Consider the following 25,660-nt stretch of genomic DNA (forward strand, 5'->3'; position numbering starts at 1 on the left):
ATTCCTCAAAAAATTAAAAATAGAGCTACCCTGGGGCACCTGGGTGGCTCAGTAGGTTAAAGCCTCTGCCTTCGGCTCAGGTCATGGTCCCAGGGTTCTGGGATCAAGCCCTGCATCGGGCTCTCTGCTCAGCAGAGAGCTTGCTTCCTCCTCTCTCCACGGGCTTCTCTGCCTACTTGTGATCTCTACCTGTCAAATAAATAAATAAGATCTTTAAAAAAAATAGAGCTACCCTATGACCCTGCAATTGCACTACTGGGTATTTACCCCAAAGATACAGATATAGTGAAAATAAGGGCCATCTGTTACCCCAACGTTCATAGCAACAGTGGCAGCAGTCGCCAAACTGTGGAAAGAGCCAAGATGCCCTTCAACGGATAAATGGATAAAGAAGATATGGTCCATATATACAATGGAGTATTACGCCTTTATCAGAAAGGATGAATACCCAACTTCTGTATCAACATGGACGGGAATGGAAGAAATTATGCTGAGTGAAATAAGTCAAGCAGAAAAAGTCAATCATCATATGGTTTCACTTACTTGTGGAGCATAAGGAATAACACCGAGGACATTAAAAGAAGGAAAGGAGAAGTGAATGGAGGGAAATCGGAGCGGGAGACAAACCATGAGACACTATGGACTCCGAGAAACAAACTGAGGGTTTTGGAGGGGAGGGGGATGTGGGTTGGGTGAGCTTGGTGGTGGGTATTATGGAGGGCACGTATTGCAAAGAGCACTGGGTGTGGTGCATAAACAATGAATTTGAAACACTGAAAAAATTAAATTAAATTAAAAAACCTAAATGGCACTTTAAACAAATCGCACACACAGTACGTAAGATGGTAAGAAAGCTTGGGATGGGAAGTAAAGAGCTAATCTGGCAATAATAACTGGTTGTCTATTGGTTTTACCAAGAATACACAAGGGAAAGAACAGTACAGGTCATTCATGGTTACTTATTCTCTTAACATGAAATGCTGTCTCCTACAGTTCAATGTCATAGTGGTTTTTGATTAATTGAGATTATATAATTAAAGTTATTAGCATGACTAACCTGATGTGCGGCACATGCCCTGTCAATAGCAGCAATTATTAGGGCCATTATTATGTCCCTTACAACACCAAATCACCTCTGGATACCTGCAGTATACATAGTCTAGACCTGGGTGTTCTCACTATATCTAACATGTCCAATTCCAGTAAATACAGCAAATGTTAAGTGCTTTCTCTGTGCTGGGACAGTAGGATTAGGAAGCAAAAAATACAGCATCTCTGATTTTAGAGTCAACAACTTAACGTAAGGATCTGATTTTTGAAAATCAAATGGCGATGACAAATTATTCCTACTTTTTGTACTTCAAGCTACACCGAATGCACCTAGCGAGCTATGTAGGACAGTAAAGTGGCTTCATGCTGCCACCAGAATCCTAGCCACACTCCCAGGGCCAAGCACCCTATTCCAGGACCACCTTTCCCCACAAAATGCAGAGATGATGGCTGGAAAAGGAAGTACCAATTGACTGTCTTCGCCACTGTTCCAACCACTAGATCAGAGACGGGAATTTTCGGCATGCTGAAGATCTTGACTATACGTCCATTTTCAAATACAAGCACCAGGTGATTCAAGGAGGTGTACAGTATTAACAGCAGAAAGTCTGGCTGTTCTTTTAATTCAAAGTTGGGTTCCAAAAGGCAGGGAAGTCAGAACTCATCCAACCACCCTGCCTGCCTCACAATGTGGCAGCCACAAAATGAAAACAAAGCCAGTTCTGCATGTGGGCCGAAACCACCACTCTCCACCAGCCACACAGGCAAGACACAACAGCTGACACGAATGCCAAATCCAACCATGTTGGGGACAAATGCACAGCATAGGTCCTAAAGAAATCATGGATGGAAAATCTGACTCATGAGAAGACATCCCCAAACTCCAACAACAAAGAGTGCCTTAAGAGCAGATGAAACTTTGCATCTCCCACATCCTCTTCTGTATGACACTGCTGGCTCCTCTTTTCAATCCTTGTGATCTGATAAAGCAACTTCTTATTTGTAATAATGCCTCCCAATCTCCTTATAATGCCCTACCAAGCTACTCTCTTTGCAGAGAAAGGGAGAAGGCATGTCACATTTATAATAGCCAGTGATGCATGCGCTGTTTCTCCCCGTTACAGATGGGGATGCTGAAATTTTGCAAGGATCAATCTCCAGTTGAGGGTCACAAAGCCAGGAGAGGAAGGAGGCTGTATTCAAATCCAGGTTGGTCCAAGCCAGAGCAGGGCTCTTGCTACTGCTGTCCCTGAAATGACTTGGTTTTCCACATGAACCAAGTTGCCTTTATCCTGGGCAAACTCAGAAGGCCCTTCCAACTGTGTTTATCCTGTGAAAACTTCTTGGACACACAATCATTAGAAATGGCTTCTCCCTGCTCTGATTCATAAAGACGACTTATGTCACTATTCATGCCACTGTAAGAAACATTAGGTATTAACTGAGAATGTTCTACCTGCTACTTCCTTGTACCTGCTGATAGGCACAGTATATCTTAATAGAGTAACAGGGGAAGTACTGGGTTGTGGGGGAGGGGAAGATTCTTAATGTATAAAATGGTCAAATACCTTGTAAAATAAAAAGCCTCTAAGGACTTAGTCTCTGGAGAGTTCCAGAAGCACTATCAGCAAGCCTCTCTTCTGTGTGAGGCACCCCGCTCCTCCCCCAGGACAATCTCCCTCCTTGGCCAGGCGCGTATATAGAGGGGAGAAGGAAGATAGAGAGAGTCCTCAGACCAGGGGTCTCATCGGAGTCCGTCTATCTTCTACAAATCCATTTTACACTGAGTTCACTAAAAGCCAGAGTATAAATCTGATGGTCTCACACTCCCAGGGCCCTGGAAGCAGAAAAATGGCAAAAAAAAAAAAAAAAAAAAAAAAGAAAGAAAGAAAGACAGTGAAGACTGGCATCCTGATTCTAAATGCTAAGTTATAATATTTTAACCCCAATATGCCAATTACCAAGCTAAGCCCGTAACAGGGAAAACTATACACACACTTAGTGATTTATTATAACGTGGACTCTTCTTTTTGGAACATGAATTCCTGACCTCTGAGTTCTGCATAATTTAAACATACGTGTAGTTTCTCTCCCTCTGTCACTTTCTTCTCCAAGAGGCTGCTGTTGATTTGCTGACATAATTAACTATGAAATGATTTTCTACAGAACTAACCAGACTTTCAAGGCAAGGTCGTTATCATTAGCATACTGGCCGGAATCCATGGCTTTTCCGAGAAAAATCACTCAAATTAAAACAACAGAAGAACCCACCAACCTCAGTGACTGCTGTCAGATGTCAGCAAACTCAGGAAAGGCTCAGGGCAGTATTAGCTAGAACAACAAAATCCCTTCCCTGCACAATCTTCCAAAACTCCTTCCTCAGAGACCAGGCTCAGCCAGAAGCTGGCTGAGGTCTTTGGCCTCTTCTTGTGTTTACCTATTTATGAAGCATGACCAAGTGGATTTAAGGTCCAAGGTGAAAGGCATAAAGAACAAGTTATTTGAAGATTAAACTTTACACTTGGGGAACTGGACAGCGCCTTTCACAAACAGGACCTGTTGAAATTACCAAGAGCTACAGGACAAGCTCAAACTGCTGACTACAGCAATGCTGCTTCTTCCCAAAATAACCCCAAGGACCTCAAAGCTCTGGCTCCTGCCTGCCTCCCTAACCTCATCCTCCTACCTCCCTACCACCTCCCCCCCAATCTCAACCCCCTATACTCCAACCCAAGGAGCTGTTAGCAGTCTCTCAAATACAGGTTTGGCACCTTTGTTCATACTGCTCCTTCTTCCTGTAATGTAAAGAATACAAAGGAGCACCTCATAGAAAAAGAAATACAATGAATATGTATGAACCTTTAGCCCCACAAATAATGCAGAAATGCAATATAAAACAATATAATTTTACATGTAACAAGTTGGCAAAAATGGAAAATACTGATACTACCCAGTTTGGGCAAGAGTGTGGGAAAACAGGCAGTTTCACATACTTTAAGTGATAGAGTAATGGGTTCAGTCTTTCTAAATGATCTGGCACTATCTGTCCATTTTTAAAAATCGATCCTTTTACCCAATAGGTTAACTTCTAAGAATTTATGGGTTGGCAAAAGATAGATAACAAAAATATACATTACAACATGTTTTTGTCAAGGCAAGAGCACAGTCATAAAAACTCTGGAAACAAATTAACTGTTTATGAATAGGGGACTTGCTAAAACCTACACATAAGCAGCTATTAAAACCAGTGAGGAGGAGCTAAAGAAAAACGCTAATGATATGTTATTAAATAAAAGAGCAAGTTCTTCAAGATGCCAGTATGACCCCATTTGTACTTTTTTTTTTTTAAGACTATCAGTGTTTCTCAAACTGTGGTTTCCAGCAGAACGACATCAGCATCACCAGGGAAGGCACTAGAAATGCACATTCTCAGGCTCCAGCCTAGATGTAGGGATGCCAAGACTCTGGGAGTGCAGCTCCAAGGCCAGTGCCACAGAAGCCCTCCAGCGATCCTGACCCATGCTGCAGCAGGACAGCCAGTGCATCCTATAAAGACCTAACAGACAAGACTCGGGAAGAACACACAAACTCCTGCTTCCCACGGGGACACCCAGGGAAAAGAAAGGTCATGGAAACTTGGAGGGCAATCTCCAAATGCCTCTCTCCACTGCCCCCATTTTCACAAGAAGCAGCTATTACCGTAATAATAAGAAGGAAGAGCTTCCTAATACTGAGTGGAACTCTGGAGTGGAACTCTGCTGTGCATGGCTCCCACCCTCCACGCCTCATTCTTGTCCCACAGGATCATCCAAACCACCTAATCCCTCTTAGGTAAGCCCTTCAAATGCTTTGAGATGATTCTTGTGACCTCCTGTTGGTCTTCTTCCTCCATGCTATAGATTTTTGGTTCCTATAACCGCTCCCCCATGCCCTGGCTTTTTCTAAAATAAAAGTGATGAAGCACACTCGATACATTTCACAAGAAGAATCTTCAGACTCTCGTGTCCCCATGTGACATTGTGCAGAGCTAAGGTAAGTGGACTGACAGCACACAGTAAGCACATAGGTCTCCATCTGTCTGGAAAACCCCCCAGATGCGACATACACCGGGACAAATCAGTGGCCCATTCAGCCCAATATCCAATCTCTGACACTAATATCAGAATAATCTGCTCAGGGGAAAAAGGAAAGGGAGCTCGAATATCTTCACAAACTGTCTACGACGGAGGGTTCTGAGGGAGCCCTCGTCCAGTACCCGAGTCTTCTCCTACTAGGTCCCTAAAATAAGTGCAACCGATGTTTTATCACCATGTATCTTCACACGAGTCCAGATGTTTCCTGAATGTGTTTTGAGTCAAGCCTCATCTTGGATCAGTAAATTTCTTAGGAGCACTTACTCTGCCAGGCATGTAACTTAGTTAAGTTACTTAGGACACAGTGACTTAACTGTGTCCTAACTTAACTGTGTCCTAACTGTGTCTTAACTTAACTTAACTGTGTCCTAACTTAACTGTGTCCTAACTGTGTCCTAACTTAACTGTGTCCTAACTGTGTCTTAACTTAACCAGTGACTTAGGACACAGGCTTGCTATTCCTCCCAAAACCCTAGAGGGGTCCACGCTTAGGAATAGGGTAACTAAGGTTCTGTGCACTTGGGTTACTTAGCTGCTGTCACAGAGCCAGTAAAAACCAGAGAAAGACTTCAATCCTATGCCCCTTCCTCCAGGCCACACAAGACTTCTATACATTCTAACAGCAGCCTCATTCGAACATCAAAGTTGGCAAGAAATTCTATAATCCCAGAATTTGGTGAACCACACCGAGATTGGTCAGTTGAAATCACACTTAATTTTATTTTTTTATTTTTTTTTAAGATTTTATTTATTTATTTGACAGACAGAGATCACAGGTAGGCAGAGAGGCAGGCAGAGAGAGAGGAAGGGAAGCAGGCTCCCTGCTGAGCAGAGAGCCCGATGCGGGGCTCAATCCCAGAACCTTGGGATCATGACCTGAGCCGAAGGCAGAGGCTTAACCCACTGAGCCACCCAGGCGCCCCCACACTTAATTTTATAGAGCATCTTCCTCTCAGCCTTCATCCCCCACAACCCACCAGTAACGGAGTCCTTTTTTAAACTCTCCATCCCATGGCCAGCTGAGTAGAACGCAAGCTACTCAGCCGACAGCCTGGTCTGCAACCAGAGACCCAAATCTGGATGGCCAAGGGGCTGGTAATACATTGAGCCTGTATGATTTCTACCTCATTTCTCTAGTCTCCCTAAACCCACCTCACACATACATCACTGTATATGTACCCGCTGTTTGAACTTGTGCTTCCTCCATGTTGATACAGACCTCCTCAATAATTTAAGATGACTGGGGGCGGGGGGGGGGGTGTTATAGAAGTCTCCTGGGAGAAGTATGTCTCATTCGGGAAGGAAATTTCATCATTTCTCCCTCGCATGTCAAACCTACTTCTCCGAAATATACTATTCCTTCTCTCCTCTCTCTCAGTGAGCGGCACCACCAACCACTAGGCTACTTAGCTGGGCATCTGGAGGTTATCATGACTCCCGTGCAGTTATTCTCAGCTTCCCTCCCTCCCTACACTACCTACTCAAACCCTTTTCTGCCTACCCTGTGTCCTGGGGACTATAGTTGGGATTCCCAGGCACTCCAATCCTCTGTCCTCTAGCTGGGTTTGGCCAATGAGAGCACCAGTTTCAAGGAGGAAGGAGAGTAAGGTCAGGACGCCCTTTGCTGGGAGATGAACTGAACTACCTGCATCTCTTGAACGAAGGTGATGAATCCTCTAAAGGCAGCTTTCTGCACATAGTTACTCCTTTGGGATTCTGGTAACCATTCCTCACCTTGCCCCCTTATTTTTTTTTAAGATTTTATTTATTTATTTATTGGACAGAGAGAGATCACAAGTAGGCAAAGCAGCAGGCAGAGAGAGAGGGAGGAGGAAGCAGGCTCCCCGCTGAGCAGAGAGCCATATGCAAGGCTTGATCCCAGGACCCTGAGATCATGACCTGAGCCAAAAGCAGAGGCTTAACCCACTGAGCCACCCAGGTGCCCCAACACCTTGCCCCTTTAAATAGAAGGACAGAACAATCCTATTGTTATTAGCCCTAGGGATGATTCAAGAGGCCCACATTCTCCCTAAATAGTTCCATTACTGAAAATTATACCAATCCTTTTGATCTACTTCCTGGATTGTGCCCTTTTGGGCCTTAAGAAGTAAGTGGTCCTATTATTTCTGATGCCTGGATACTTCAAAATCCCTTCCTCACACCCTCAAATAGTCCCTTCTTTAAATTTTCTTCAGAAATTGAAGTTGAAGTTGAAGACCTCTACTGCTAGCCAAGATGGAGTTACTACAGGAATTGTATTTACCCTCCCACTAAAAACAACTTAAAAAAAAAAGGAAACAAGCCTCCAGAACTGTGAGAAAATACATTTCGGTTGTGTAAGCCCCCCTCCCACACACACACACACACACACACAAAAGGAAACAAAATATAAGAAACAAGGGTTCTCAGGACACTGGACATTAGGCAATGAAGTACAGCGATCCCAGCAAGGTGGGGGAAAATGAAGTGTCCTGAATTGGCTCAAGCTTAACGCCTGGGACTATGGCACAGAGGCGGAAATCAGGCCAAGCCCTACAGTCTCCCTGAATGGAGGAGACAGAGCCAGGAGTTTGCAGAAAACAGGAGGTTAGATTTCTTGGGGCAGAGTACAAGAAAGGAGAGAGTTGCACAGAGGGAGAACTCCAGAGAACTGCAAAGGGTGCTCCTCAAGTATTCAGTAGAGTACCAACCACTGTATGCATGTGAAGAAACCATCTGAGCCAGAAGCTCCCAGAGTGAACAACTTCACACAGCACCATGAATAGCACCATTCACACCAGCCACAGTGGAAAACCTTGTCACTGGCAGGGCACTGGGTACAGTACATAGAAGGGTTGTACCTCAGCAGTGAGGAAGGATTAGCCCTGGTCCCACCTAACAAAGCTTAAAGCAAGACTCAAAAGAATCCAATGGTTTCCTAATACCTCACACATGCCCCAGAATAAAGTTCAAGGGTATTTATAAAGTTACAAAAATATCTAGCACCAAACAAGGTAAAATACATAATGTCTGCTATTCAATCAAAATTAACCAGGCACCCAAAGATGAAGGAAAAGACTAACCAAAATGAGAAAAGGCAATGGGCACTGACCTAGAATTGACATATTTGATAGAATTAGTAGACACAGATTAAAACAGCTATGATACCTGTATTTCATATGTTCAGAAAGCTAGAGAAGAGATTGAACTTGAAAATTCAGACATGGAAGATAAAAAAGACTCAGGCTGAAATGCTAAAAATGACAACTAAGATGTCTGTGATGGAAAACTGTATAGAATGGGACAATACAGAAGAAAGGATTAGTGACCTTCAAAATACAGTAACAGATACTATTCACTGACAGAAAGAGAAAAAAGATTTTTCAAAAATAAACAGCCATCATCAGTGAGCTGTGGAAAAACTTCAAATGGCATAATATATGTGAAATGGGAATCCCTGAAGGAAAGAACAAAGGTTTTAGGAGCAATATTTGAAAATATAATGGCCACAAATCTTCCAAATTTGATGAAAACTATAAACCCACAGATTCAAGAATATCAATGAACCCCAAGCACAAGAAATATGAAGAAAACTAACCCAAGAAAATCAGATTCAAACTGTTCAAAACCAATGATAAAGAAAATCTTAAAAGTAGCTTAGGGGGAAGGGTGGCAACAATATGCACAAAAGAAACAAACATATGGGGGCACCTGGGTGGCTCAGTGGGTTAAAGCCTCTGCCTTCGGCTCAGGTCATGATCCTAGGGTCCTAGGATCAAGCCCCACATCGGGCTCTCTGCTCGGCGGGGAGCCTGCTTCCCCCTCTCTCTCTGTCTGCCTCTCTGCCTACTTGTGATCTCTGTCCGTCAAATAAATAAATTAAAAAAAAAAAAAAAAAGAAACATATGAGAAGGGCAACAGATTTCTCATCAGAAATAATAATTTAAACTATGAGACAGTAGAATAAGATCTTTGAAATACTGAAAGAAAAAACTTCATATCTAAAACTTTCTACCTTGTGGAAAAAAACCTTCAAAACTAAAGCTTTAATAAAGACTAATTCAGACATAGAAAAGATGAAAAAATGCATTGCCAGCAGAAATCCCCACAAGAAGTGGAGAGGAAAATGTCAGCACATGAAAATCTGGATCTATAAAATGGAATGAAGGGCACAAGGGTAACTATGTGGGTATATATACTTTCTAAAAATTACTTGAATGTCTTAAAAAGATAACTGACTGCTTAAAACTAAAATAATAACCACATATAGTGGGGCTTAAACTTATGTGTAAGTAAAGTGTACTACATAAAACACAGTAGCACAAAGGCTAGGAGGCAAGAATTATAAACATACTGTTATAGGGTTCCTATATTATATGTTAAGTGGTATAATCTCACTTGAAAGTTGACTCTGATAAATTAAAGATGTATACTATAAACCCTAAAGCAACCATTAAAATAATACCAAAAGAAGAAGTTATGCCTAATAAGCCAACATAGGAGGAAAAAAATGAAATTATAAAAAAACTAATCCAAAAGAAGGCAGAAAAAGGGAATAAAAAGAACAAAGAACAGATGGAACAAATAGAAAAGAAAAAAGCTAGATGGTGTATTTAAAACAAACCATATGAATAATTATATCAAATATAGTCTAAATACCTCTAATTAAAACACAAAGATTATCAAGCCTTACTTAGTTACCCAGTATAACTATATGCTGCCTACAAGAAACCCATTTTAAACATCAGAAACACACAGGTTAAAAATAAAAAGAAGAAAAAGATATGCCATTAAACAGCATTCAAAAGAAAGCTTAATCATTATCATACTAAGGAGATTTCAGAGCAAAAATATTATATATATATGTATATATATATATATAATGACTAAGTAGATTTCAGAGCAAAGAATATTATCAGAAATTAAGAAATAATAAAGGGGATGATTCACCAAGATAACCCAACAATCCTAAATCTTAACACACCTAATAACAGTGCATAGAATACATAAAGCAAAATCTGATAGAACTGCAAAGAGAAATGCATATATCCACAATTATCCTCAGAGATTCTAATACTATTATCTCAATAACTGATACAATAAGTAACACAAAATCAGCAAGTTACAATGTAATATACCATAGTCAATATGGCTGACATAAATGATATGTAAAAAGCACTCTACCCAACAAGAGCAGAACACACATTCTTTTCAAGTATACATCAAACATTTACCAAGACACACCACATTCTGGGCCATAAAACAAGTCTCAAGAAGATAAAAGGATTCAAATCATACCAAAGTACCTTCTGTGACCACAACAGAATTATAAATCATAATAAAAAGATGAGTGTAAAGTCCTCAAATATTTGGAAACTGAATAACACACTTCTACCTAACACATGGATCAAAGAAGACATTTTAAAAACAGAAAGTATTTTAACTGAATGAAAATAAACATGTAGCAAAAGTCGTAGGATGCACCTGAACCAATAAATTTATAGCATCAAATGCCTATTAGAAAAGTCATTTCAAATAAATAATCTTAATTATCCACCTTAAGAAATTAGAGCAGAGTAAAAGGAACTCAAAGTTAGCAGAAGAAAGGAAATAATAAATTTCAGAAGAGAAATCATTAAGTTAAAAAAAAAAAAGAATATAGAAGATAAATAAAACCAAAAGCTATTTTTTTGAGAATAAAATTAATAAATTTCTGGACAAAATGATCAGGAAAATAAAGAGAGAAGATAACAACATTAGGAATAAGGGAGATGAAATCACAACAGATTCTATAGATATTAAAATGCTAATGAAGGATTATCATGAGCAATTTAGATATGTACAAATTCCATAAAATACAGAAACTATCAAACCTCACTCAAGAAGAAAAAGATGATTATCAGTAGTCTTATATTATTAAATCAACTGAATACTCCCTCTTCTCCACAAAAAAATAAACAAACTAACTCCTTGCCTAGATGGCTTCATAGGTGAATTCCATCAAACATTTAAGCAAGAAATATACCAATTCTATATAAACTCTTCCAAAAAATTGAGTTGGAGGAAACATTTTCCAACTTATTTTATGAGGCCAGAATTATCTTGATAACAAAACTTAAAAGACAATACAAAGAAAGAAAACTATGTCAATATTCACCATTAACACAGATGCAGAAATTCTTAAAATTTTAGCAAACAGAAGCCAACTAAACATAAAAAGGATAAAAGGTCCTGACCAAGTGGGATTTATCTCAGGAATACGTTTTACGTTTGAAAATAAATAAGAAAATAAATAAATAAATAAATAATCAAAGAACGTAACTCACCATATTGAGGTTAAAAAGATCTTAACAGAAAAAAAAAAACCAACTGGGGCACCTGGGTGGCTCAGTGGGTTAAACCTCTGCCTTCGGCTTGGGTCATGATCCCAGGGTCCTGAGATTGAGACCAGCTTTGGGCTCCCTGCTCGGCAGGGAGCCTGCTTCCCCCTCTCTCCCTCTGCCTGCCTCTCTGCCTACTTTTGACCTCTTTCTCTCTGTGTCAAATAAATAAATAAAATCTTCAAAAGAAAAAAAAAGAGAAGAAAAAAAGCAACCAACAATATACAACATTTATTCTTCATTAAAAAAAAAAAAAATACAATGTCTCAGCAAAGAAGGAATAGACAGGAACTTCCTAAACCTTCCTAAAAGACATCCACAAAATATGTTCAACTAATACCATACACCTTAGTTAATGATGAAAAAAATGTTTCTCCCTAAGATCAAAAACAAGACAAGGTGTCTGCCCTCATCACTTCCTTGCAAGAGTAGTGGTTCTAGCCAGTGCTCTATATCAAGAAAATGAAATAGGAGGCATCCACACTGAAAGGAAGACATAAACTGTTATTTATTTACAAATAACATGATCACCTACATAGAAAATCTGACGGCATCTGTAAAAAGCTCTTAGAGCTGACAAGTAGTTGAGCAAGACTGCAAGATATGTGATCAATACACATATAGCCACAAACTGGAAGTTAAATTTTAAAAGATAATTACATTTACAATGGCATCAGGAAATATGAAATACCTACAGATAATCTGACAAAGATGTGCAAGACCTAGCTAATGAAAGCTACAAGACATTGCTGAGAAAAATTAAGACCTAAGTAAATAAACAGATATACTGTCCATGCATCAGAACACTCAATCTTTAAGATGTCAATTTGCCCCCAAATTAAGGTATAGATTCGCTGAAATTCCAATTAAAATCTAAATGGGCCGTTTTTCTTAAATTGACAAAATGACTTGTGAAATTAATATGGAAATGTAATGGACTTAGAATCACCAAACAACATTTGAAGATGAAGGATCTATTCTACCTGACTTCACTACGTTTTACAAAGCTACAGTCATCAAGATTATGATACTGGGATTAAAATAGATGAAAAGATCACTACAACAAAATAAAACATTCAGAAATGGGCCCATATGTACGCGTAGTCAATTGATTTTAGCCAAAGGCACAAAGGCAATTCAATGAAGAAAGGATAGGCTTTTCAGCAAATGGTGCTGGAATAATGACATATGGGAAAAAATTAACTTTGTTGCATATCTGGTGTTATGGATTAACTTAAAATAACTCAAAATGGATTGTGGATTTAATGTAAAACAAAAACAATGAAGCTTCTTAAAAAAACAGAAGAAAATATCTGAGAGCTCAGGCTAGTCATGACTTCTTAGACACAATTACCAAAACCGTGATCCATGAAAGAATAAATTGATAAAACAGACATCATCAAAATTACAAACTAACAAATTAGGCTTCACCAAAATTGAGGACTCTGCTTGTGAAAAGATACCGTTAAGAAAATGAAAAGCCAAGCCACAACATCGAAGAAAATATTTGCAAATTACAGGTGAGATAAAGAACTTGTAATGAGTACATACAAAAGCTCTCAAAACTTAGTAAGAAAAACAAAGAGCCTTTTTTTTTTTTTTAACAAATGGACAAAAGATTTCACAAATACCTTACCCAAGAAATTATGTGAAATATATATGGGCAAGTAAGCACATGACAAGAAGCTTGAAAATATCAGTCATTAGGAGAATGTACATTAAAACCCCTGAAAAGAGGACTCCACGTTATTAGAATGGCTAAAATTTAAAAAAGGGACCACACCAGGTACTGGAGTAATCAGAAGTTTCATACACCACTGAGGGGAATTAAAATGGCACATCACTTTAGAAATACAGTTTCTTAGGGGTGGCTTTCTTAGGGGTGGCTAAGTGGGTGGCTCAGTGGGTTAAGCCTCTGCCTTCAGCTTGGGTCATGATCTTGGGGTCCTAGAATTGAGCCCCGCATCAGGTTCTCTGCTCAGTGGGGAGCCTGCTTCCCCTCTCTCAATGCCTGCCTCTCTGCCTACTGGTGATCTCTGTCTGTCAAATAAATAAATAAAATCTTAAAAGAAAAAAAGACTTAGAAATACAGTTTCTTAAAAAGTTAAACATATACCTACCATATGAACTAGCCATTCCACTTGTAGGTATTTAACCAAGAGAAATGAAAGCACCTGTCCAAACAAAGACATGTATATGAACTGTCATGGCAGCTTTACTGATAGCCAAAAAGCAGCAAATAATCCAAAAACACATCAACAGGTAAATAAACTACGATATAGCCATACAATGTATAAAAGGAATGAACTCTGTGTGCACACTCACCATGGGGTCCTAAGATGAAAAGCCACCACACAAAAAGAGATATATATTGTATGATGCCACAGATATGACGCCTAAAGTATTAAATAATCTCTAGTGGCAAAAAGCAGATCACTGCTCCTGAGGGGTAGCAGGTGTGAAATAACCAGGGAGGGAGGGATTACAAAGGAGCATGAGAAATCTGTATGGGTATTAAAAGTGTTCTTTATCTTAATTGTGATGATGGTTTCACAGATACCTACATATGTCAAAACATCTCGTATTAGACACTTCAAATATATACAGTTTACTGTATGTCAAGCACACCTCAATAAAACTGTTGAAAAAAGCCCCAGCTGGGAATGCCTTTTCCCGGATGGCAGGGTAACTGCTACATTCTTTCTCCACCCCGTACCTGCAATCAGTAGTTAATTCCTAACCATTCCACAGCCAACCTTTGAACCATACAGGGGCTAGAGGCAATGACCTCCTGCAATGTCAAAAATCTGTATATAACTTTTGACCCCCCAAAAACTTAACTTTCTAATAGCCTACTTTTGATGAGAAACCTTATCCAAAACATGAGCAGTCGATTAACACATATTTTGTATGTTATACGTATAATATACTATAATCTAATCATAAAGTTAGTTTGAGAAAAGAAAATGTTGTGAAAATCCTAAGGAAGAGTAAATATATCTACTGTAAAAAACATCCACGAAGTAGACCTGTATTCAAGCCCGTGTTCTAGGGTCAGTGGTATTCTCATCTCTCTCTCTCTGTCCAGTCCCAGAACTATTACCCTAACCCATCTCTCATCTGTATTATAAAAGTCTCTTTCCAGTCTGCACCTCTCCAATTCCCTTTCCACCCTACAGCCAGAATTAACTTTCTAAAACACAAATCTATGTCACTTCAGACAGCTCCTGATTGCTCCTGATGCTCAAACTCCCTTTCTGTGCCTCACCTGACCCTCCCAGATCTGGCCTTTACACTTTCCCCAGCCTTCTTTCTGGTGATTTCCCATCTCATCCTAACCTATTCAGCCACACTAGTCAACAATGGGCTAGGTTGTAGAGTTTTGCACATGCTGTTCCCAAGTCAAATAATCCCCTTCCCTTTTGTCATTTCCCAGCCTGCTCAAACTGAGGCTTTGAAATTCTGCTCACAGCATTATCTCCCCCAGGGAGGTTTTCCACAAAACCCCACACTGGGCCATTTGCATTTCTCCCAGGTCCTGAGGATTTCCCGCATACCTTGCAGCTGGCACTCATCTTGGTATGGTATAATCTCCCTCATCAGATTCGACAGAAGCAGACTGAGTGAAAAGACTAAAAGTAGAGACCAAGTCTTGCTCATCTTTCCTTTCCCAGAGCCTACCACAGTACCAGGCTCAGAATACATAGCACAAGATTAGTGAACAAATGAATGAATGAATGAACGGGTTTGGATGACCCCTTACATCACTACCTGGGTTGACTCTGTATTTCTTCTTATAAAGAGATGAGCAGGGGAGGTTAGATGATTGTGGTACATGCTGGTAAAAATGATTATTTCAAATCCCCTGGCAGGAGGCCAGGGGTCCCCACTCTGGCTGGGCAAGATTCATTACCTCAAACTGTTTTCAAAACCAGCTGGTAATTGACTGTGATTTGAACTAAGTGAAAGGTTAGGGAAACGGAACCAGATTCCAGGAAAAGACAAGGCCCACAGCAAAAATTAACACAGCCTGGAAGAAGGCCCAGTCTCCTCCCAGTAAACTTCTTAATTTCATCCAGAAAGACACAGATCTCCACCCTCGGGGTTATTCCCTTTTCCCAATACACATGTTTTGATTTCCAAATCCAGCAAGGGAGGCTCCCAAGCTCCCTTCCCCTCAAAATCAATCTCCAGGCCCTTCTCACCCTCTCTGGTCTGTTCCCCCATCATCCTTAACCAACAGTCCTCTGGGCCTCCCACAAGCAGGTCCTCCTCAGCTGATTCCACCAAGAGCCAGGCCAGTGCTCATCAGGCCAAGAGCCAGGCAGAGAGCCTCATTAACAGGAGACTCCCAGAAGACCAGGAGGCAGCCAGAAGGCTGCAAGACCCAGCCGGCAACATAAAAAGTTAAAAAAAAAAAAAAAAAATCAGGATATACGTTTGGTGGATCATTTAAAAAAGGAGAAACGCAAGCAAAACAAAGCATAACTGTACCATCTGTGTAAGAGTCACAAACCTAGAGAAGACGTGCCTTCTTTCTTACTAATTTGCAATTCAAAAGTGTAATCACTTCCTCGCTCCAGATCTCCTATTTTTAAAAAAATTAACCTAATGCCCTTCCATATCTTGGTAATGACTGACCCTTTAATTTAGGGAGGAAGTAAGTTAAGACTTGAGAAGTGCTTTCATGGAGAATAGCCAACGATTAGGGAAATTCACAATTTTTGCATCTTGTCAACCCTTCAAAGAAGGGAAATGGATTAAAAGGGAAAGATAAGCCTAGGCCTTTCCCACCCAGGATAACTGTAACCAAACGGCGTTATACCATCTAAACTAAAATGCACCTCAAACATTACCCCAAGCTGCTGAAAGCGTTTGAAGTTACAAGCAGCACTGGCCTTTAAAAATCCTTTAGGTAGCCAGATTTTTATTAAAAGTTCAAAACTGCCTGGGGAAAAATATCCTAAAATAAGGGCCCGGGGGATAGGAAAGAGTGAGGAAAAGGGGGAGCGAACAGAGTTAACTGGTCAGGGATGGCAGAGAACCCCGAGTTCCCGACATCTCATACGCAGCCCTGGGGATGCAGTAAAGGCCGACCCTTCCCGTGGATGGCCGGACGCCTCACCCAGGAAAGGACACAGGGAACTCTACTTCGTCTCGGGGGCCGAGGCTAGGCTGGCACTAGACTTTAGCGGCCGGAGGAGGAGGGCGAGCAGGAAGAGGCGGCGACTGCGGGAAAGGGGAGGGAGGCTGGGGCCCGGTGCGCTCTCGGGCTGGAGAACGTGGGCGCTACGAGCCTGCGCGCCTGCAAAAGCCCCTGCTGCACACGTGGGACTGGGAGGAGGGTCACTTACTTGTCGAATCTGAAATTACATTTTAGCTAGCGGGGCTCTGCAGGTGGCCTCACCGAGCTGCACCGCGCGGGGTTGGGCGGTCCCCGCGGGCGATTGCGGCTGTGCCCCGCCCCCGGCCCCGCCCCGCCGGGCGCGACCCTTGTAAAACGTGCCCTGATTGGCCCTTTGAACCGTTCCGGCGATTGGCCCGCGTGCCCGCCCCCGGCCTGGCTCCGCCGGCTGGGAGCGTGGACTGCAGTCCCGCCATGGCTCCTCCCACCTCTAGTACTTTTAAAGGCACCGAGCTGACCCACGCAAACTGCAGCCTCAGTTGCGCGCGTGTGTATATGTGTGTGTGTGAGTGTCGAGTGTGTATCCTATGACCACTTCTCGACCATTTGCTGAACTCCAGGACTGTTTAGGCGGATGTAATTAATAAAAATAATATTTACTGAATGCTTACTTTGGGCCAGGTCTTGTTTCTGATACTTCACATGAATTTACCCATCTAATCCTGTGGCCAGCCCCTCTGAAGTGCGATCACAGTCTTCAAATGTACAAAGCAGATAGGTCCTGCCTTTGCCCATGTTACAATCTGTGGGCCCTGAGCACATCCACCTCATTTAATACTCACGATGCTTGCCTTTCCTATAAATTAGGTAGGATCTGTCCCTATCTACAGATGCAAAGAGTCAGAAACGTTTTTAGCTTGTTCTGAAACACACAGCGAGTTACTAGGGAACCAGAGGAAGAATTCCAACCTGGGCTCCAATCTAAGCTGTTTCCCTTGAAAAGGCAGGTTCCCAGGCTGATGGGGCTGGAGATTTGGAAAATAGTTTAGCAAGTCCCTGGATCCAAACCCTTTGCTTTCCTAGAAAAGTAAACTGAGGCCCGGTAAAGGGAAGGGAGTTTTCAAGGATACAGCAGATATAAGAAGAGGTAAGCCCAGGTAATAGCAGTGATTTCACTGAACTGGCCTATTTACCATGTGCATTAGAGTCATTATCTGCTGTCCTCATAACAACCCCCAAAATCAATAGATGCTCTTATCTTCATCATATAGGTAAGGATACTAACTCAGTGAGGGTGAGGCCCTATCATTAGCTATATCTGCTCGGCGTCCTGTTTTGGGGTCGTTTTCTTTCTTCTACACCAGTACTGCTCCCCTTTCATTTCCAACAAATATCCAAAGATCTAACTATGGACTCTTCGGGATGAAAGGAGGGATCTGGGATCTGGGATCTGATTACTTACCACCTGGTAGAATTATAGTATACAATAGGAATAATAATATTAAGACCTGTTTATCTTAACCTTTTGAGAGAACTATGAAGAGCAAATAAAGCAATAGTTATGGAAATACTTTTTAAGGTGTTAGATGCTGAATACACAGAACACATGGTTTCTAGATCTTCCTCAGTGCACCCCAGGAATAGAACATGCAAAACATACTTGTTGCCTCATGAGCTATGGCAGGGGGTCTTATTTTGGCTAGACTTGAATTAATGTGGATTTGCTGTCTAGACTATGTATGTCTCTGTTTCTGGGCTTTTTCTATTTGACTTTTGGTTTGTTTCCTGTTGTCATCAAACTATCATTAGTAGTAATAGCAATAATAGCACTGTGGCTAGAGCTCCAGTAGCTATTTTGACCCATCAGAGAACCTTGGGAATAAAAGCCACGCTCAGCAAAGCAACAGGGTGGGAAGGCTGGGGTTGCTGACACCATGCCCCACCAGACCAACACACACTGCTCACTTTCATGTGAAAGAAAGACACTGCTGTCTTATGCAGGACCTTCTGTCACATGGGGCCAAACATAATCGTGACTGATACATACACCTTACCTGGTGCAAATCCTACAGCAAGTCTGTAAGGTGATAGATGCCCAGAGAGTATAAATACCTTGTTCAAGGTCGTCCAGTCAAGTGTCAGAGGTGCAATTCTGAGACCAATTCTCATTCTCGGCTTCAGTTATGACCCACTGCCTATTATGAATGAATGAGTCCATTTTTTCTATCTACTTCCATCCCATTCATTTATTCTAGGGGGTGGCAAACTTTTTCTATATGGGACCAAATAGTCAATATTTTACACATTGTGAGTCATACCATTTCTGTTTCAACGACTCAACTCTACCTTCTACCTGCAAAAACAGCCATAGATAATAGTAAATGTGTGGGTGTGAAAAACTTTATTTACTAAAGCAGGCATAGGGGTAATGTGGCCCCTGATTTTTTTGATATTGATGTTTCATCACAAAAATGCATTAGAACTACATTCCAGAAGGTGGGGGATTGTGACATCACAGACACCCCCACACTGTTGACCAATGTAAAGGGTGGTGCATGACAGAAGATCCCTAAATTGAGAGTCATGAGACTGGGCAGTGAGTTTATATCTGCCAGTGAAACCAAATCTATATCCTGCACCACCCCTAATTGCCTCAGTTTCCCTGTGTATGAAGAAGAAGTAACAATACAAATGCTATCCATCCATCCCCCTTTTCCATGGCTGCAGTGAGGCTAAGATGAGATGATATGCATGATCATATTTCAAAAGCTGTAAATATTAGCCAACTGTGTATATTTCCTCATCTCAGACATAACCATATATCCTCTTCTGTATCCTTCAGTTCCCGGTCCTTATTCTTATCATGGAATTCATAGAATGTATCAAATGCCTAGTAATTATTAGTGCATCTATTTATATCCCCTTTCCTCCTCTCCAACTCTACATAAGGGGTTATTGCATTGCATTAGATCAGAAGACTTAATTATTGGAAAGTCTAGACACCCCTCCGAGTTATTGCTGGGCAGCGTGAGGATCATGCAGAGTCATTGTGCACTAGGCAATTCACAAGTCACAATGGAAAAAGCAGCACCACGGATTTAACCAAGACAGAAGGAAATGGGTTGTGAAACCCTGGAACCAGCTGAACTAGAAGTTTCTGTAATTTCCTTCCTGCTCAGGAACACTTATGTAGAGCACCAGGACACACACAGGAGACCTGGGGCTCCCTCTGATGACCCGTGAAGCCCTTGTGACTCTCCAGTGTCATTCTTTGAAGGCTTTTCCTTCCATTAGCAACCCACCCCCTCACCGGAGAAAAGACAGATTTTCCCTGAGATTCTTAGAGGCACAGCGCAGAAATAGATTAGTTATTCATTTACTTATGAATTCATTTGTTCATTCATACATTCATGTATCCATTCATTAACAAGGATTTATTGAGTGCCTACTGTTCTAGGCACTAAAGAGATGGTGTCGAGAAGAACAGATGTCGTCCCTATCCTCACAGAACTTACTGTCATGAAACAGACATTCAATAAATAAGCATGCAGATATGTAATTGACTCGATTGCAAGAAGAAAGGGAAATAGGATACTATGAGAGAAGGAACTCATTTAGATTAAGGTCTAACTTAGATTGATGATTTTGAGGAAACAGGGGCTTTATATACATAATCTCAGGTCTTCAACATTCCTATGATGTGGCTATTCTCACAACCATTGTACAGATAGGGAAACTGAGGGTCAAGGAAATCAGGTGGCTGGTCTAAGGCTGTTACTAAGTTTGGAGCAGGCTGTGCCCTCTCCAATACTCCACAAATCCAGAAGGTGAAAATTTTCCTACCTCCCACCTTTGGACATGCTATGCCTCCTTCCTCCTTGAAAACCACCCCCTTCTTTCTTCTCTTATTGGGCTCATATTCTGCCTTCAGCATCTAGTGGAAGACCTGTTCCTCTGCCAGGTTGCCACTTCTACTTGAGGCTTCCATACATCACTTTTGGACTCCTACAAGCATCCTTATCTACTGCTCACATGGCACAGAACATAGGACACCTTGTAAAGTGAATTCTCTTGTTTACAGGCTTGCCCTGATGTCCTTGCTCACAGTCCCAGGAACAGCATAGACCACTAAAGTCAGACAGACCTGGGCTCTTCTCCCCATTCTGCGTGTTTGCTGGGTGACCTACAAGAAGTTTCTTAGCCTCTCTGTATTTTATCTTTCTTGGAGAATAATAATCTTGAACTTCTGGAGGTATGCCTTACAACATTTGTCCCAGTGCTAAACAGGTACTAAGTGATCCACAGTTCTCAGTCTTCCATCGATTTCCATTCCATAGATTAGAAACTTCTGGAAGGCAAGAACCATGCCTTCTACTTTATAACCTCAGCAACTAGCACAGTGTTTCATAAGAACAGCTTTGTAATTAGTGTGTGATTATGGCAGTGATAGCCTTACCGGCCAACTGGGTCCCTCACTGCTAATGAAATTTGTTTTCTCCTGTCTTTCTTCCTTTCTTTCTTTTTCAACTTAGACTCCTTTAAACCTTCCTTAAACTTGATCTTCTGGCAGGAACAAGTGCCATTGCATACACACTCTCTTTTTTCCAAATCTACGCTGTCATCTCAGGAGGCAAATAACTGTAATAGTTCACTGGAACCAAAAAAGATGGTCAGTAAGGGGAAACCACTTGCTAGAATGGCCTGCTGAGCTCTTCACTCTGACCACCACCTAGAGCCATACTTTATACACAAAATCATGATTTTGTTCAGCCCTCATCTCTGAAGGATGCCCGTAGCTCATTTCCAAAGACAGGAGAACGTTCCAACTTAACTTTCTTATTTACTGACTACTTATACCTATCCTCTGACTGCCTGCCCTCATCTCTTCACTCAGCAAACATTTACTGAATACTGAGCACTTGCTAGAGTTGCTGCTGTCATAAAAGCACAGACGAAGTGCTGTGGGCACCCCAAGGCCAGTGAGAAGAAGAGGGGGTATGGAGTACTAGGGGAGAGGAAAGATTGCATTAACTTTCCGCTGAGTACTGTGTTCTATCCTCCTCGTGCAGTCTCAGTGATTCTTCCCGAACGCCTACGTGACGGGGTAGGGATTGCTGTTGAAGAAGGGAGGGCTCACAACGGTAGAGCAACTTGCCCAAGGTCATCGATCACAAGACCACATGTCAAGCTGCCAAAGAGGGAGTTTCTGCTGAGGAGCTAAAGTGGGCAGAGAAGCTCATGCTGGATTTAAAGGTTTCTGATGAAGCAAGTCCTAGTAATCTCACTGATTTCAACCCACAGCCCCAATTTTCCCCTCTGGGTTTGAGCTGCTCACCCACTTCCCAGTTCTAAGCCCTCACTCACCATCGAAACCAGTTCCACACCATCTGTATCCTTCTCCCCTATCACCACTCGATCACAGCCCCACAGGCTCCTGGCCACGAGTCATTTTAATAAAAGTGCAAACTATGTGATGAGCCACGGCAACAATATGCAACCCTAAACCCCCACCAGTGTTTTTCAGCAACAAGGCAACAGGTGGAAGAAGAGTGTCCGGGGCCATGAGATGACGACAAGGCCAAAAGAAAGGTGGGAGGCAGCCTGTTGAATGAGCTCGCTTGTGGTCTCAGGGGCCGAGTCGAGGATGGAAGCCCCTGGGGCCTGCGCAGGATGCGGACTTTGGTTGGAGGAAGTGTGCCATGAACTTCTCTACAATCATGTCATTTGGAAAGCATTAGAGAGCATTGGTTTGGGTAGTTTTCAGAGTTCCTACAGAGCAAAGGAGAGACTGAATGAACTTTTGTGCCTTCCAAAATGTCCCCCTTCCCTGCCAAATTGTTCTTTGCCCCAAGACACAGGGCTAGTGGGGGCCGATATCCAGTCTCCACTCTGCTAGCCACACTCTGTGCCTGCGAAGCTTCTCTGCCCCACCAGAGAGGTCAACTTTTCCCAATCTGCACAATGTATAAAACAGAATGTTGGTAGCTTTGTTCTCCTCCCAGCCCCCACCATGCATTCATGCAAACACATGTACACATACAGCCACACAACACAGACCCACAGACCCACACACAGAAGCGCAGGCATGTGCACATAATTGTACAAACACACCTATAAACATCTATCCACACTATACACAGAGCACACAGACACATGCAAACATGCACACACAAATTCACATCACATACCACACATGCATAAACAGACACACACAAATGCAAATCAGACCACGATAGGGGGCACAAATACCCACAGACACAAATATAGTCACACCGAAATATAAACACACACAAACCACACAAACACATGTACCCTCAGACACAAACACACATACACATATAGTCTCATATTCACTTTGTACACTCACCTATAAACAAATACACTTATATACAGACACACAAACCACACGGATACATACACACAGAAGTATAGTTATATACAGACACACACATACATACGACTGTACCAAGAACAACTCTGCTTTATCAATTTGACATGACAAATTCTTTATGAAATTCATTGGACAAATGTTCCACTACTGAAAGAAAGAGAATTAACTTGCTCTTTCAGAGGATTCATTTTTTTAAATCCACTTATCAAATATTACTGTTGACAATATGTAGAAATTAAATGATAGTGGGAAGAAAGGTACACTCAGATATGATAATAGCAGGTCTTCTCATGACAGGAGTCTAGCAATTAATTTTGTTTTCTGCTTATATCATGATGAAAAATTTGTAATTTTCAGCACTGTTTCATAACATATAGAATGAGGACCCCAGCAGTGTCTGGGTTGCTCATTCGGTTGAGTGGCTGCCTTCAGGCTCCAGTCATGATCTCAAGTCTTGGGATGGAGCCCCATGTCAGGTTCCCTGTTCAGCAGGGAGTCTGCTTCTCCCTCTGCCCCTCCCCCTGCTCATCTCTCTCTCTCTCTCTGTCTCTCTTTCAAATAAATAAAAATAAAATCTTAAAAAAAAAAAAAAAAGAAGGAGGAGGATTCCTGCTTTATGGTTTATATACTTTCAGAACTTACAAGTATTGGTGTCTACCCTAACTTCTTCCCCTCTCAAAGGACTTCTGGAGCTGCGTAAAACGTTATAGGGACTTGGCTGTAAGGGTGTAACATTATTCAGGAGTATACTAGACAGGAACATTTTGGTCATAAGAAATAAAAATATAACTCAGACTTGATTAAACAAATAACAAATATACAAACAAACCAAAAGGCAATTTACTGTCTCATATATTTTGGCAGTTCAAAAGGTAGGTAAACTTCAGGAAAGGCTGGATCCAGGTCTATGGATTTTGTCTTCAAGGATCTTTATTCTCCATTTTTTATGTCTCAATTCCTATGTTGACACTCAAGTAACATCAATTCCTGTGGTAACAAAGATGGCCAGCAATTGTTTTAGCATTACAATGTCCTTACAAATCTTGATGGGAACTGGGTGAGTGTCTCTCCATGCTCCTATTTCTTGCAAGACTCCTGGACAAAGCTTTAATTGGCCCAGTTTTGGTCAAGTATCCATCCCTAGGGATGGATTAGAAAAAGATCATCTTCACATAAACCAGAAAAACTGAATAATGAGGGTTGAGGATGATTCCCCAAAGAGATAATAAACAGAAAAAGGAATATATATTTCCTTCTCGCTACTTTTATATTCATGGGTCAAGATCTGTGCTGGAGGCTGGGGGCACAAGATAAAAAAATGTTCATATTCTTTTCCTCTAGGACTTCACAGCCTAGTGATAGAAATGGCATGTAAGCAAATACTATAGGATGTGGGAAGCAAAAACCACAAAATAAAAATCTGAAAAAATAAACTTCAATAAACAACACTGAGAAAATGAATAGGCAAGCATAGAGTGGGAAGAAATATTCATAAAACATTTTTATTTTTCAACAGACAAATACCCCAACCATTCCAATTTTTAAAAATAGGCAAAAAACTTGGACACTTCGTAAGAGAAGGCACATAAGTGGCCAATAAATCCATGAAAAGTTGCCCAACATTATTAGTTACCAGAGAAATGCAAATTCAAACCACTACCTAACATCCAGAAGGGCTAAAATGGAAGAGATTGCCAACAGATATTGGAGATAATGCGGAACAGCTGACCTCTCCTATATTCTTCGTGGGAACATAAAATAGTTTAATGATTTTGTAAAATCATATATTTACACTATGACCCAGCAATTCATGCCTAGGTATTAACCCAAGATAAATGGAAATACACATTTACAAAAAACATTTATATGTGAAAGTTCATAGAAGCTATATTGTTAATAGCTCCAAACTGGAAACAACCCAAATGTCCACTAACACAAGAATGGAAAAACAGACTGTGGTGGACCCATACAATGGAATATTAGTCATAAAAAGAATGAAGTACTGATACATGTGATGACATGAATGAATCTCGTAGAAAGTGTGTCAAGTGAAAGGAGCTGGCCATAAAAGAGTATCCACTGCATGACTGCACTTCCATGATGTTCTAAGCTAACAAGATGTGAAGTAATTTATGAAGGAAAATAAATGGCATGGCTTTGTCTGGAGGGTGCAGAGGTGGAAGTTAGGAGGAAGACTGACTATGAAAGGACCTGAGACATCACTCTAAAACAATGGAAATGTTCAAAATTTTGGTAGATGCGTGGGTTACACAAACATACCCATTTGTAATTGTGCATTTCATTACATGTAAACGTCACATTAAATTAAGTAACTAGTTATAAATTAAATAACAAAAAAAATAGGGTAGAGAGTGATGCAAGGAGTAGAAAAATCAGGAATAACACAATGTTTGTAACTGTGGAAGCTGGATGATGGGTACATAGAGTTTTGCTAAACTGTTTTGTTTATTCTGTGTTTATTTGAAATTTTCCATAAAAACAAGTTTTTAAAAAGCAAATCAATTCATATTTAACAATATGATGACTTCCATGAGAAACATACAAACCAAAACCACTAAACCTAGGGCAATTACCTGCCTGG

The 25,660-nt window shown here is 41.1% G+C and overlaps 1 protein-coding gene across 2 annotated transcripts in view; it reads right to left on the reverse strand.

Moving 5' to 3' along the window:
• FGGY (FGGY carbohydrate kinase domain containing) overlaps positions 1 to 16,974 on the reverse strand; it is a 400,554-nt gene extending 383,580 nt beyond the window's left edge. Inside the window, exon 1 of one of the 2 annotated variants that reach the window (XM_080800002.1) lies at positions 16,897 to 16,974. The gene's annotated coding sequence lies outside the window, so the exon portion shown is untranslated. The remainder of the gene's footprint in view (positions 1 to 16,896) is intronic. The other variant, XM_080800001.1, reaches the window with a different exon arrangement.
• Positions 16,975 to 25,660: the final 8,686 nt, after the last annotated feature.

Source organism: Martes martes (assembly GCF_963455335.1).
Source record: "Martes martes genome assembly, chromosome: 4".
In the NCBI taxonomy this organism is placed as follows: Eukaryota; Metazoa; Chordata; class Mammalia; order Carnivora; family Mustelidae; genus Martes; species Martes martes.